General features: G+C 41.0%; 1 protein-coding gene across 11 annotated transcripts in view; it reads left to right on the top strand.

Annotated features, from left to right (window-relative positions):
• The window catches only part of LOC130684014 (bromodomain-containing protein DDB_G0270170-like), an 80,816-nt gene that overhangs the window by 29,195 nt on the left and 35,466 nt on the right, over positions 1–16,155 (top strand). For 10 of the 11 annotated variants that reach the window (XM_057503305.1, XM_057503304.1, XM_057503303.1 and 7 more), the window contains exons 3-4: positions 1,354–1,487; positions 1,899–2,020. The gene's annotated coding sequence lies outside the window, so the exon portion shown is untranslated. The remainder of the gene's footprint in view (positions 1–1,353; positions 1,488–1,898; positions 2,021–16,155) is intronic. The other variant, XM_057503306.1, reaches the window with a different exon arrangement.

Raw genomic sequence — 16,155 nt, 5'->3', positions numbered from 1 at the left:
ACTAGTTGAGTTTTAGGTGTTTGAAAATATTCAGGGTAATGAAGACAGGTTTACAGATCAGGATAATACTGTAGAATGGAAATACAGTTTGTTCACTTAATCTAGTGCAGTTTTATAACTATCTAATATGTAAGTCGCTTGCCTCCTGAAATTGGAGTAACATGCTTGGCAAGTCTGTTACCCACTTGCAGCCAGGAGGGTCCTTGTTGTTGGAGCACAGATAACAAACAGGGCAACTAGAAAGGCGTGTTCTGTTATTTTTTTCCTGAAGTTTGGTAGATTGATGATTTTTTAATAGGAAGGCAAAATCTAATTTCTCAGTCATCTTCTGGATCCATTAGGATGAAATTGCTGCTTTGGGCAATTACCATGAAGTCTCAATCAAGGGCTGTCAAGTTCTGTTTCTTCAGTGGTTTCTATCAGGGCAGAGAAGGTGTCAGTGCTTTTGTGGTTAGGAGACTTGTTGTTTTGGGTCACTCTGATGTCAGGGTTCTTGTTCACGAAGCCGAAGAATGAGCTTCATAAACACTCAAGGTAGGAGAGCGAGGTAGAGGCTTTTATTTAGAGATAAAGTGAATGGACAGAGCTCCTGGCTCACACAAGGAGGGGAAAAGAGAGTCCCTATGTGTATTCATTTTAAAAATTATGCTCCTTTAGTTATTGTAGCTGTGCAATTAAGCTTGAAATTTTAATGTTTGAGTTCAACTTTTTCTTTATCATTGATAGATGAACAGGTATTCAATTGAGTTGTCAATTTCTGCAATATAGTGTGGTAAGGTTATTATTGGGATTACTTGGGGTCTCTAAGTCAATTTGAGGAAAATGGACATCTTAGTAATGGAATTTTGATCATGGACAGTATATCTCAGTTGTTTTATTTTTTCTTTCATTGCTCTCAGAAATGTTTCACATGTTTTTCCCCAGAGATCTACAAGTATTTTGTTGCATTTATATTTGAGCATTTGTATTTTTGCATTTTTTATTTTTGGTGGATATAAATGATACTGTTTCTTACATATTCCAATCATATGTTAATGGTTGACTGAAAATCAGAAACTTTTATGTTCACTTTGAACTTAAGTTTATGGTATACGTGTAAAATCCCATCTGGGCACAGAACAACAGGCTCCATTTCTGTTTGAACTTAACCGTATATTTTCACTGAATAATCCATATATTGAATTTGAGCCCTTTACCAGGACTTCTAAGAAGGGGCCCAACCATCAGTAGTGACTATGTTTGAGCTATGGGATGCCTGAACCTGCCTTTTGTGGCACGCATTGAGCACGTGTGCTCCTCCTGTGCACTCTGGTACCTTTGCTAGAGTGAAGACTTAAGCTTTTGTATCTGCAGGACCCAGGAGTCTGGGCTGCAACTTTGGGATGACTTGGAGCCCAGTCCACCAGGAGGAAAATGCTTCCCGTGTGGGGTCCTGACACCTGCAGAGGGGGCTTTGCCATGATTTCTTCTGGATGTTTCTACAAGGAGTGAGTAGAGAACCTGCCATTTTCTATCATATTCCTAAATGCTTTCTTTATTAAATTCTCATATAGTATTGTAACTTTTTTTTTTACATGTGTTGTATAAAAATTTCTTAGAAAGGTAAATAGGGCTGGTGTTATCTATACAATAACACTGTTATGAAAGACCAGAATTAGATTATATAATAGCTCCAGGGTCTGAGGCATAGTGTGTGCCCAGAAAGAATAATATTTTGTGAATTTAAAATGCTTTATGGAAGCAGATAAGTGAGGAATGTGCCAGCTCTTAGAGCTTTGTGCTCTTCTGTGAATCATCTTTAAAGATCTGACCCTGTAATAATTAATGTGCAATGTTCCTCATTCACTGAGGGTTTCTAATGATTTAACTTTATATTATTCTGTATCATTTTGATTCAGGATTGTTTCTGTAGAGAAATCCCAATTCAGCATCATATTCACAGTCATAAAATTCATATCAAGAAATGGGACCAGCCAGTCTTCCCTACAACCTGAGGCAAAGAGAAAAAAGTCACACCCTAGTAAGTCCCTTCACTCACCTGTATTGTTACTTTTCCAACATTAAAGTAATTGAGATCCACTGAAAAGGGAAGTTTAAGTACATTAAAATTCAGAATATTATTTTGAGTTCTATTTTATTGAAGCCAAACCAGAATTTAGTACACTTTTATGTTCCTAGCTTTCAAAAAGCTAATTTATCAGTATGTTTATGTCCCCTGTAGCTTGTCATTTTCAAATGGGATTATCATTGTGCTTGATGATTTCTCCTGAATTAGTGTTGAACATAATTTTTAAAAATTATCTTCATCCACTAATATGTTCTTTACTAGACCTCTGTGTGAATGAATGTATTTGTTAAAACATACATAAATGAACCAAGGGAACATCTAACTGTTTTGATACATGATTAGAGTGAGCAAGTTTCATGAATCAGGTTTAGAAGATCAAAATATGATGATGTCTTTTCTCTTCATGCCACCTACTGCATGCTGCTTAAAACCATTTAAGGTTAACTTATTACCAAATGAAACAAACCTGTTTCCACTAAGCCAACATACAGCAAAGCCAAACACTGACATGAGCAGTGAAACCAAACCCTGACATTGGGATGTGGTGAAGGAAGGTGGGTGTTCCTCAAGCAAGGAGAGTGGATAGCTAAAGCTTAAAGCCCTGCACTCACTATTGGCTTATAAGCAAGGGCTTTTAAAGGTTATGGGAAAGGGTTGCAGGATGTGTGATGAGCTTGTGGCATTGTTCTGATGGGTCCATGGTGAGGTGACAGGGGACTGTTTCAGGAGTGTTAGCTGTCAGCCTTCTGACTCCACTGAGACTGGAGTCCATGTGCTCATTGTCAGGAGGTGGCATGTCTGGTGGGGCCTAAATTCCTGCAAAACAAGTCAAGGATGCACGAGTCAATAGTCTGTCTGTGGCCTTGAGGGGGAAATCAGAGTCCTGGGCCATTTTAGTTTGCTTTACCTTGGTTTGCAAACTCCCATTTTTTAAAATCTTAATTTACACATTCTGATTCCCATACTGTGGGTCATAATTGATGGACCCAGTCTTCTGTATCAATGAGATGTCTGAGGGCCTTTATCAGACAGGGAATGCCTGTGCAGTTACAAAACATCTTTAGGACTGAAATCATCGTAACGCTTAAGAGCCAAAACATTGGCTGCTTTTTCTAAATGAGATGCATTTATGGAAAACAGATTTTTCTCAGGTTCCAAGTAGAAAATCTGAAGGTACTTTACTTTTGTGTATCTTGGTTTCTGAGATGACAGTGAGATGTTTCTAGTCTTCCTTTCTTATGTGCTTCCTTCTTGTATCTCTTTAGCATGCTGATTCCTTTACTTTTTTGGTCTATTCTGAGCTTCAGAAAAAAATGTACATAAACCTTGCTTTAGCTTTACATTCCTCTAATATACTTTCACCTAATATTCTTTGTTGGTAAGCTACATGACAGGCATTCTAATAAGCATGAGGAATTACATATTGTCCTGGTTTTTCACTAGAGCTGTTTTTTAACCATTTGCTTATTCATATGATCATCTCATCATGATCAATTGCATTAAATTTGAGAGTCTGTCTGTGCCAGTGTGCTTCTGAGTCTAGCACTCTATTTTATGTGTTACAACTCCTGAGGAAGTTTTCTTAATTACTTAAGGAGTCTAAAATTTTCTGGACTATTAACACCGGTTTTGTTCTAGTCTCTCATAACTACTGCATATAATCTTTATTTTACAAGGGTGTCTATGTCTATAAAACCTATAGCATGCTGTAGGTTTTACTTCTTCTGAATTGTTTTCATGGAGGAAGCCCTACACAGATTCACACACAGGGGAAGTAGGTGTACATTCAGGAGATTGTCTGCTTGAATTGTGGACAGTATCTGACTGTGGAAATCAGATGCTTTTACCAGTGCTTCTATGAATTCTCACAATGGTTAATTTCCTATGACATTGGAATAATTGAAATTCTCTTAAATATTTAAAGAGTGTATGTATTATATCTCACAATTTAATATTTCAAGTTTACATATTTGTACTAAAACCAAAAATATTTTCTTTTTTTTTTTTTAAATAATTATTTTTTATTGAAGGATAGTTGACACACAGTATTACATTACCTGAGTTTCAAGTGTACAACACAGTGGTAGAACATTTATATACATAATTCTAGGTTCCAGCTATCACCCTACCAGGCTGTTACAATATCTTGACTATATTCCTTATGCTATACCTTACATCCCGGTTACTAATTTATTTTACCATTGGAAGTCTGTCCTTTTTTTTTTTTTTTGTGAGGGCATCTCTCATATTTATTGATCAAATGGTTGTTAACGACAATAAAATTCTGTATAGGGGAGTCAATGCTCAATGCACAATCATTATTCCACCCCAAGCCTAATTTTTGTCAGTCTCCAATCTTCTGAGGCATAACAAACAAGTTTTTACATGTAGAACAAATTCTTACATAATGAATAAGTTACATAGTGAACAGTACAAGGGCAGTCATCACAGAAACTTTCGGTTTTGCTCATGCATTATGAACTATAAACAGTCAGTTCAAATATGAATACTCAGTTGGTTTTTATACTTGATTTATATGTGGATACCACATTTCTCTCTTTATTATTATTATTTTTAATAAAATGCTGAAGTGGTAGGTAGATACAAGATAAAGGTAGAAAACATAGTTTAGTGTTGTAAGAGAGCACATGTAGATGATCAGGTGTGTGCCTGTAGACTATGTGTTAATCCAAGCTAGACCAGGGCAATAAAACATCCACGTATGCAGAAGATTTCTCTCAGAACGGGGGGGTGAGGTTCTAAGCCTCACCTCTGTTGATCCCCAATTTCTCACCTGATGGCCCCCCTGCGACTGTGCCTGTCTTAGGTTGTTCCTGACTTGAGGAATCTTACCCGTCTCTGGCTAACCAGTCATCTTCCGGGGCCATACAGGGAAATGTGAAGTTGGTAAGTGAGAGAGAAGCCTTATTGTTTGAAAAAGTTAGCTTTTTACTTCTTTGCATATTTATGCCCTGTGGCTTCTATGCCCAGCATTTGTCTTGAGGTATCTTTACCACTTGGAAGAATTATGATACTCGGTAAATTTGATATGAGGCACGAATTCTATTTAAGGGTTGTAATTAGGAAGGAAGAAGAAAAGCTATAGAAGTAGCAGGCGGAAGAAAACTTGGGAAGATTGATTATTTCTTTGATATATCTTCTTGTAGAGTAACTTCAGCATGTATAGGTTTTAAGCTACTACTTAAATTGCACACACACATTAACATAATAGGAGTATAGTTACATAACCAAAGCATATCTGTAATTACCAGCCATCTGCAGTGAAACCAAGAAAACCAGTTAGGCACCTTAGGCATTTGTGAAAACTTATCTATGATATGGTGGATATTGTCCAAATGAACTTGAACAGTCTGAGAGAAATCAGACAAATTAAAACAACCCATTCCTGGGGACTGTTCATATGCCATATGTTCTTTTAACAATAAATAGTTTGTAGTTGTAAGACTTTGGAGCGCTACAATTTGCACTTCTCCAAATTCTTGGTTGAGTTCCAACAGTATAGATCCAGTCCAATTTTGTTGTTTTACTATATGCACAGGCCAGCTTAGATATCTCCTTCCTCATTCCCATGGCAGGTCCAGGAACTGGTGGGATGAGTGCATCTACAGCTGTAGCAGTGCGTGGATCTTTGTTGGGGTTTTTTGATGATCATCTTCTGGCATGAGTCTTCCAGAGGGTGCAGATGTTGGAAGTTCTTTTTCATATCGTATCTTAGTTCATTTTCGGGGTAGCCCAATTAGGCTTTGATCCTCTGTATAAACACAAACAGACCCTTTGCCTACACTTTTATATGCCCTTTATACCCTTGTGTAGAACTCGTTGGAGGTTACCACACAGGAACTGCCCTTTTTTTTTTTTTTTTTTTTTTGCTATCACTAATCTACACTTACATGACGAATATTATGTTTACTAGGCTCTCCCCTATACCAGGTCTCCCCTATAAACCCCTTTACAGTCACTGTCCATCAGCATAGCTAAATGTTGTAGAATCACTACTTGCCTTCTCTGTGTTGTACAGCCCTCCCTTTTCTCCTACCCCCCCATGCATGTTAATCTTAATACCCCCCTACTTCTCCCCCCCTTATCCCTCCCTACCCACCCATCCTCCCCAGTCCCTTTCCCTTTGGTACCTGTTAGTCCATTCTTGAGTTCTGTGATTCTGCTGCTGTTTTGTTCCTTCAGTTTTTCCTTTGTTCTTATATTCCACAGATAAGTGAAATCATTTGGTATTTCTCTTTCTCCGCTTGGCTTGTTTCACTGAGCATAATACCCTCCAGCTCCATCCATGTTGCTGCAAATGATTGGATTTGCCCTTTTCTTATAGCTGAGTAGTATTCCATTGTGTATATGTACCACATCTTCTTTATCCATTCATCTATTGATGGACATTTAGGTTGCTTCCAATTCTTGGCTATTGTAAATAGTGCTGCAATAAACATAGGGGTGCATCTGTCTTTCTCAAACTTGATTGCTGCATTCTTAGGGTAAATTCCTAGGAGTGCAATTCCTGGGTCAAATGGTAAGTCTGTTTTGAGCATTTTGATGTACCTCCATACTGCTTTCCACAATGGTTGAACTAACTTACATTCCCACCAGCAGTGTAGGAGGGTTCCCCTTTCTCCACAGCCTCGCCAACATTTGTTGTTGTTTGTCTTTTGGATGGCAGCCATCCTTACTGGTGTGAGGTGATACCTCATTGTAGTTTTAATTTGCATTTCTCTGATAATTAGCGATGTGGAGCATCTTTTCATGTGTCTGTTGGCCATCTGTATTTCTTTTTTGGAGAACTGTCTGTTCAGTTCCTCTGCCCATTTTTTAATTGGGTTATTTGTTTTTTGTTTGTTGAGGCGTGAGAGCTCCTTATATATTCTGGACGTCAAGCCTTTATCGGATGTGTCATTTTCAAATATATTCTCCCATACTGTAGGGATCCTTCTTGTTCTATTGATGGTGTCTTTTGCTGTACAGAAGCTTTTCAGCTTAATATAGTCCCACTTACTCATTTTTGCTGTTGTTTTCCTTGCCCGGGGAGATATGTTCAAGAAGAGGTCACTCATGTTTATGTCTAAGAGGTTTTCGCCTATGTTTTCTTCCAAGAGTTTAATGGTTTCATGGCTTACATTCAGGTCTTTGATCCATTTTGAGTTTACTTTTGTATATGGGGTTAGACAATGGTCCAGTTTCATTCTCCTACATGTAGCTGTCCAGTTTTGCCAGCACCACCTGTTGAAGAGACTGTCATTTCGCCATTGTATGTCCATGGCTCCTTTATCAAATATTAATTGACCATATATGTCTGGGTTAATGTCTGGATTCTCTAGTCTGTTCCATTGGTCTGTGGCTCTGTTCTTGTGCCAGTACCAAATTGTCTTGATTACTATGGCTTTATAGTAGAGCTTGAAATTGGGGAGTGAGATCCCCCCTACTTTATTCTTCTTTCTCAGGATTGCTTTGGCTATTCGGGGTCTTTGGTGTTTCCATATGAATTTTTGAATTATTTGTTCCAGTTCATTGAAGAATGTTGCTGGTAGTTTCATAGGGATTGCATCAAATCTGTATATTGCTTTGGGCAGGATGGCCATTTTAACGATATTAATTCTTCCTAGCCACGAGCATGGGATGAGTTTCCATCTGTTAGTGTCCCCTTTAATTTCTCTTAAGAGTGACTTGTAGTTTTCAGAGTATAAGTCTTTCACTTCTTTGGTTAGGTTTATTCCTAGGTATTTTATTTTTTTTGATGCAATTGTGAATGGAGTTGTTTTCCTGATTTCTCTTTCTGTTGGTTCATTGTTAGTATATAGGAAAGCCACAGATTTCTGTGTGTTGATTTTGTATCCTGCAACTTTGCTGTATTCCGATATCAGTTCTAGTAGTTTTGGGGTGGAGTCTTTAGGGTTTTTTATGTACAGTATCATGTCATCTGCAAATAGTGACAGTTTAACTTCTTCTTTACCAATCTGGATTCCTTGTATTTCTTTATTTTGTCTGATTGCCGTGGCTAGGACCTCCAGTACTATGTTAAATAACAGTGGAGAGAGTGGGCATCCCTGTCTAGTTCCCGATCTCAGAGGAAATGCTTTCAGCTTCTCGCTGTTCAATATAATGTTGGCTGTGGGTTTATCATAGATGGCCTTTATTATGTTGAGGTACTTGCCCTCTATTCCCATTTTGCTGAGAGTTTTTAACATGAATGGATGTTGAACTTTGTCAAATGCTTTTTCAGCATCTATGGAGATGATCATGTGGTTTTTGTCTTTCTTTTTGTTGATGTGGTGGATGATGTTGATGGACTTTCGAATGTTGTACCATCCTTGCATCCCTGGGATGAAACCCACTTGGTCATGGTGTATGATCCTTTTGATGTATTTTTGAATTCGGTTTGCTAATATTTTGTTGAGTATTTTTGCATCTACGTTCATCAGGGATATTGGTCTGTAGTTTTCTTTTTTGGTGGGGTCTTTGCCTGGTTTTGGTATTAGGGTGATGTTAGCTTCATAGAATGAGTTTGGGAGTATCCCCTCCTCCTCTATTTTTTGGAAAACTTTAAGGAGAATGGGTATTATGTCTTCCCTGTATGTCTGATAAAATTCCGAGGTAAATCCATCTGGCCCGGGGGTTTTGTTCTTTGGTAGTTTTTTGATTACCGCTTCAATTTCGTTGCTGGTAATTGGTCTGTTTAGATTTTCTGTTTCTTCCTGGGTCAATCTTGGAAGGTTATATTTTTCTAGGAAGTTGTCCATTTCTCCTAGGTTTCCCAGCTTGTTAGCATATAGGTTTTCATAGTATTCTCCAATAATTCTTTGCATTTCCGTGGGGTCCGTCGTGATTTTTCCTTTCTCGTTTCTGATACTGTTGATTTGTGTTGACTCTCTTTTCTTCTTAATAAGTCTGGCTAGAGGCTTATCTATTTTGTTTATTTTCTCGAAGAACCAGCTCTTGGTTTCATTGATTTTTGCTATTGTTTTATTCTTCTCAATTTTATTTATTTCTTCTCTGATCTTTATTATGTCCCTCCTTCTGCTGACCTTAGGCCTCATCTGTTCTTCTTTTTCCAATTTCGATAATTGTGACATTAGACCATTCATTTGGGATTGCTCTTCCTTTTTTAAATATGCTTGGATTGCTATATACTTTCCTCTTAAGACTGCTTTTGCTGTGTCCCACAGAAGTTGGGGCTTAGTGTTGTTGTTGTCATTTGTTTCCATATATTGCTGGATCTCCATTTTGATTTGGTCATTGATCCATTGATTATTTAGGAGCGTGTTGTTAAGCCTCCATGTGTTCGTGAGCCTCTTTGCTTTCTTTGTACAGTTTATTTCTAGTTTTATGCCTTTGTGGTCTGAAAAGTTGGTTGGTAGGATTTCAATCTTTTGGAATTTTCTGAGGCTCTTTTTGTGGCCTAGTATGTGGTCTATTCTGGAGAATGTTCCATGTGCACTTGAGAAGAATGTATATCCCGCTGCTTTTGGATGTAGAGTTCTATAGATGTCTATTAGGTCCATCTGCTCTACTGTGTTGTTCAGTGCTTCCGTGTCCTTACTTATTTTCTGCCCAGTGGATCTATCCTTTGGGGTGAGTGGTGTGTTGAAGTCTCCTAGAATGAATGCATTGCAGTCTATATCCCCCTTTAGTTCTGTTAGTATTTGTTTCACATATGCTGGTGCTCCTGTGTTGGGTGCATATATATTTAGAATGGTTATATCCTCTTGTTTGACTGAGCCCTTTATCATTATGTAGTGTCCTTCTTTATCTCTTGTTACTTTCTTTGTTTTGAAGTCTATTTTGTCTGATATTAGTACTGCAACCCCTGCTTTCTTCTCACTGTTGTTTGCTTGAAATATGTTTTTCCATCCCTTGACTTTTAGTCTGTACATGTCTTTGGGTTTGAGGTGAGTTTCTTGTAAGCAGCATATAGATGGGTCTTGCTTTTTTATCCATTCTGTTACTCTGTGTCTTTTGATTGGTGCATTCAACCCATTAACATTTAGGGTGACTATTGAAAGATATGTACTTATTGCCATTGCAGGCTTTAAATTCGTGGTTACCAAAGGTTCAAGGTTAGCCTCTTTAGTATCTTACTGCCTAACTTAGCTCGCTTATTGAGCTGTTATATACACTGTCTGGAGATTCTTTTCTTCTCTCCCTTCTTGTTCCTCCTCCTCGATTCTTCATATGTTGGGTGTTTTGTGCTGTGCTCTTTCTAGGAGTGCTCCCATCTAGAGCAGTCCCTGTAAGATGTTCTGTAGAGGTGGTTTGTGGAAAGCAAATTCCCTCAGCTTTTGTTTGTCTGGGAATTGTTTAATCCCACCGTCATATTTGAATGATAGTCGTGCTGGATACAGTATCCTTGGTTCAAGGCCCTTCTGTTTCATTGTATTAAATATATCATGCCATTCTCTTCTGGCCTGTAGGGTTTCTGTTGAGAAATCTGACGTTAGCCTGATGGGTTTCCCTTTATAGGTGACCTTTTTCTCTCTAGCTGCCTTTAACACTCTTTCCTTGTCCTTGATCTTTGCCATTTTAATTATTATGTGTCTTGGTGTTGCCCTTCTTGGATCCTTTCTGTTGGGGGTTCTGTGTATTTCCGTGGTCTGTTTGATTACTTCCTCCCCCAGTGTGGGGAAGTTTTCAGCAATTATTTCTTCTAAGATACTTTCCATCTCTTTGCCTCTCTCTTCTTCTTCTGGGACCCCTATAATACGGATATTGCTCCTTTTAGATTGGTCACACAGTTCTCTTAATATTGTTTCATTCCTGGAGATCCTTTTGTCTCTCTCTATGTCAGCTTCTATGCGTTCCTGTTCTCTGATTTCAATTCCATCAATGGCTTCTTGCATTCTATCCATTCTGCTTATAAACCCTTCCAGAGTTTGTTTCATTTCTGCGATCTCCTTTCTGGCATCTGTGATCTCTTTCCGGACTTCATCCCATTTTTCTTGCGTGTTTCTCTGCATCTCTGTCAGCATGTTTATGATTCTTATTTTGAATTCTTTGTCAGGAAGACTGGTTAGGTCTGTCTCCTTCTCTGGTGTTGTCTCTGTGATCTTTGTCTGCCTGTAGCTTTGCCTTTTCATGGTGATAGGAATAGTCTGCAGAACTGGGACGAGTGACGGCTGGAAGGACTTCCTTTCTTGTTGGTTTGTGGCCCTCCTCTCCTGGGAGAACAGCGGCCTCTAGTGGCTTGTGCTGCGCAGCTGCGCGCAGACAGGGTTTCTGCTTCCTGCCCGGCTGCTATGGAGTTAATCTCCGCTGTTGCTGTGGGCGTGGCCTGGCTCGGGCAGCTACTCCAAAATGGTGGAGTCGCGTTGGAGCAGGAGCTGCTGGGAGGCTATTTATCTCCGTAAGGGGCCTCCCTGCTCCCTGCAGCCCAGGGGTTAGGGTGCCCAGAGATCCCGGATTCCCTACCTCTGGATTAAGTGGCCCGCCCTGCCCCTTTAAGACTTCCAAAAAGCACCCGCCAAAACAAAACAACGACCACAAAAAAAAACAAGAAAAAAAAATTTTTTTAATAAAAAAAAAAAAAAATTTTTAATTAAAAAAAAAAAGGTGGTCGTTCGTTTTTCTTTATTCTCCGGTGCCAGCCTCAGGCCTCTGCTCACCGGTCTTTCTGCCCTGTTTCCCTAATATTGGGGTCCCTGTCCCTTTAAGACTTCCAAAAAGCGCTCGCCAAAACAAAGCAGCAAAAAAGCAAAAAAAAAAATGGTCGCGCGCTTTTCTTATGTCCTCTGTCGCCCAGCCTCCAGTGCCTGCTCACTGTTCTTGCTGCCCTGTTTTCCCTGTATCGAGGGCCCTGCACTCTGTCCCGGATGGCGGGGGCTGGGTGTTCGGCAGTCCTGGGCTCCGTCTCCCTCCGCTCTGCCTGCTCTTCTCCCGCCGGGAGCTGGGGGGAGGGGCGCTCAGCTCCCGCGGGGCCGGGGCTTGTATCTTACCCCCTTCGCGAGGCGCTGGGTTCTCTCAGGTCCGGATGTGGTCTGGATATTGTCCTGTGTCCTCTGGTCTTTATTCTAGGAAGGGTTGTCTTTGTTATATTTTCATAGATATATGTTGTTTTGGGAGGAGATTTCCGCTGCTCTACTCACGCCGCCATCTTCCGCCCCACCCCAAGGACCCAAAAATATTTTCAATTTACTGTTTTTAATTTTCAAATTCATAAAGTATATCCATGTGCCTTATTAAAGTTTTACATTCATACAACATACTTCCAAATTTATATACTCTCATTGTTTATTTAAAAACGAGTGAACTAATAATTATGATGCTTGATTAAATTGTCAGTTTTCAGGAGAGTCTTAAAATTGTCAGGAGACACCTAAAATTTATTTCCAGTCAGTCAAAATATCATTCCACTGTGCTAATTTGCATACAATTTAATAATGATTTTGTATCAAGATTTGGATTCAGCGTAGTATATATTCTCCTTTGATATTCCATATATTAACTTTTGAGTCATGTTAATCTGTGTCAAAGTGCACCAATTACATGTAGTCCCCTACGGCAGCACAAAGGGGATAGTCTCTTCATCACATAGCCCACATACCTCTGCACCGTAAATTCCCCGCAAGGTCATGTCGTTCCTTCCTGCCGCTTACCTGGTAATTTGTCATAAGAGAATCCCACCTCAAGAGAGCCAGAGTGGTGATTCTCTCTCTCTAGTCCCCTCTCTTCTTGTTGCTGGGTCATACCTGTAGGGACAGACTCAGAGCAGCACCACACAAGAAGCAAAATGACAGCTGAGACCCCAGCTTCCGTCCTCTGCCAGCCTCGTGGAGAGGACAGGGTGCAGTGGTTCAGGGGCGCCATGGGCCTTAATTGGAGGAGCGGTGGTAAGAGGGAATGCCCTTGTCCCTGTCCTGTGTCCTGTGGCAAGGGTTAGAGAGTTTTCATAGTAGCCAGGTGAGGAAAGGCATCATGATAGAAAAAGGGGTTTAAAGTTCTCAGTGTTTCCCCAGGCTCCACAAATTATCCATCACACTGGAGGTACAGTAACATTAATACATTACTCATGTACTGCCTTCTAAATGTTCAGTTTCTTACAGGGTTGACCAGCTTTAGCTTTACAACTTGGTTCATCTGGGGTAAATCAAGCTCTTCATCCGTAACATATTTTGCGGTCAGATTGGCTTAATGGCATAGTATGAACACAGTCATTTAGAAGAGTGTTTCCAGATAATTTCAGACTTACAGAAAACCTGCAATATCCCTGATATTCCTTCATTCAGATTTTCCAGTGGTCAGTGCACCACTACATTTGCTCCATCATAGAAAATTGTCCACTGTATTTTTCCAATTAGAGGCATAATTTACCACAGAAATACAACATGACCCACATTAGGAAATCAAAATTGTTGATAATTCTTACCTGCAGAGCAGCTTTAAATATCAGCAGTGGCATCAACTATGAGAAAAATATGTCTGCATTCTGGTCCATAGACTTTCTGTCATTTTCATGACCTCAGTTGGGTTAGAGTCCAAAGTTCTCCAACATCATTATGTGCAGGCTCAAGAGTCCTTGTCTTCTTGGCCTTAGAGGGAAAGCTTTCAATGTTTCACTGCTGAGTATAGTGTTAACTATAGGTTTGTTGTATATGGACATTATCATGCTGAAGTTGTTCCTTCTCTGTTTCTTGTGGGTTTTTATGGTAAAAGTATATTGTATTTTGTAGCATGCTTATTCTGACTCTACTAAGATGATAAGATTTTTTTCATTTACTTCTAATCTCATGATTTGCATATGGAACCACTTGCCTCCTTGGGATAAGTGTCAGCTGGTCATGTGGGAAATCCCTTTAATGTGACCTTGAATTTGGTTTACTGATACTTTTAGAAAATGCTCATCTATTTTATTTTTTATTTTTTTTTATTAAGGTATCATTGATACATAATCTTATGAATGTTTCACATGAGCAACAGTGTGGTTACTACATTCGCCCTTATTGTCAAGTCCACAACACATACCCCATTACAGGTACTGTGCGTCAGCATAGTAAGAATCTTGCATCTATTTTCAATAAGAATATTGGTCTGCAGTTGTGTTTTTTCATGGCATCCTAATCTGGATAGATATCAGGGTAATGGTGGCCTCATAGAGTGAACTTGGAAGTGTTTTGTACTCTCCAATTTTTTGGAAGATTTTGAGAAAGATTGACATTAATTCTTTAAGAGTTTGGTAGAATTCTCCAGTGAAGCTCTCCGATTACCAGAATCTCTTGTACAGCAAGTGTTCTCTGTCTTTTTTTTTCATTCATTTATTCTTTCATCAAATACTTTATTATTTTTATTTTGGTATCATTAATATACAATCACATGAGCAACATTGTGCTTACTAGATTACCCCCATTATCATGTCCCCACCACATACCCCATTATAGTCACTGTCCATCAGTGTAGTAAGATGCTATAGAGTCACTACTTCTCTGTGCTATATTGTCTTCTCTGTCTCCAGAGAAGATCATAGCCTTTCACTGCTGCCTCTCAGCACAGGCCTGTCATTCGTACCGGGTCAGTGGGTTCTCCAACTGCGTTTTGTATATGGAAGATGCTTCTGATGATTCTGCAAAGTTGCAGTCTTCCGGCTGGGGAGCCGCAACCCGGGACGGGCGGCACGGGAGTGGCCGGGTGTGAGCCCTCCCCGCAAGCCCAGCCCAGTGTCTGCATCACCGCCGAGTTTGAAGCATCCAGTAAAAACGCAGGACGCCCGAGTTCACGCAGCCGGCCCGGCCTGGGCGGAGCGAGGATGCTGGGAGTGCCGCGCCGGGGGCGGGTTGAACCTCGCGTCCCGCGAGGCCCGCTGATCCCCGGGGGCGGAGTCCGCATTCCCACAGCCGGCCGTGCAGCCGCGCAGGGAGGCACCACCGCGTCGAGGGCAGCTGCGGGGACAGACGCGGGATGCGCGCGCCCCCCGGCGACTCCGCCTCCCCGGGCCTGCTGCTCAGGCCGGCCCATGGGCCCGGCTAGCCGCCCTCCGGCCAAATCGGTGGCAGAACACCTCCGTGGTCCTGGGGGCGCGCGTGCTGGGACACGGCTGCCAGCGCCTCGGCCCGCCCCAGGAGCCGGGCCCCCAGGTGGCAGGTCACCGGCCTGACAGCGCCCCCGCCCCGGGCTCTTCAGGCCCCGCGCAGCTGCCCAGCCAGCGCTCCCTGGCGGCCCCCAGGTGTCAGCTCCCACCCCCACCCCCCGCGGGAGCCGAGGGCACGCTGTCCCCGCGTCCGCCGCCACCGCCGCAGGCCTGGGGCGGCGGCTGAGCGCCCTCCCCACTGGCAGGGATGTCGGGCCTTTCTTAGGCTCTTAATCTACGATACTACTACTAAGCTTTTCCTTACACTTCTGAAAAAACGGAGTCATTTTTGTTCTATAGAATTTACTACGTTCTGGATTTTGTTTTGATCGTCATGGTGTCATTTTAACATGTACTCTATCCGTATTTTCTCCTTAAATGGGCAGTTGGCTCCTGAGGCTTGATTAGTTTCAAGTTCCGTGATTTGGGCAGAGTATTTCATAGGTGGTGCTGTGCACTTCTGCTGGCATCACATCGGGAGCATGTGCTGTGTGCCTTTTGCGGTGTTAATGTTGATCCCTGGACTCAGGTGTCAGTCTAGTCCTTCCATTTTTTGTTCCTATGAGCTTTTCAGCTGCTGATTTTAGTGGCCATTTATCACCTTTGTCTGTATCCATTGTGGCAAAGTGGTGATGTTCTAATTCTGTCCTTCCATCTGCATTTGTTAGTTGAAGGTCTGTGTAATTCTAGAGAGAAGAACATGCCCTACCTATAGGAATGGTAGGATAATAAGCAGGCACTGATGCCATAGCTAACTCCAAAGGTGACCGGTTAGGTTCTTGCTGTGTTATCTTTATGAACTGATGATATATTTTCTTATTCATAATTTAAAAAATTCATTTTGACATCATTAATCTACAATTACATGAAGAACATTATGTTTACTAGACTCCCCCCTTCACCAAGTACCCCCCACAAACCCCATTATAATCACTGTCCATCAGCGTAATAAGATGCTATAGAATCACTACATGTCTTCTCTGTGTTGCACAGCCCTCCCTGTGCACTCCCC

Source organism: Manis pentadactyla, chromosome 6, assembly GCF_030020395.1.
Source record: "Manis pentadactyla isolate mManPen7 chromosome 6, mManPen7.hap1, whole genome shotgun sequence".
Lineage (NCBI taxonomy): Eukaryota > Metazoa > Chordata > Mammalia > Pholidota > Manidae > Manis > Manis pentadactyla.
This window is presented reverse-complemented; position numbering and strand designations above follow the sequence as displayed.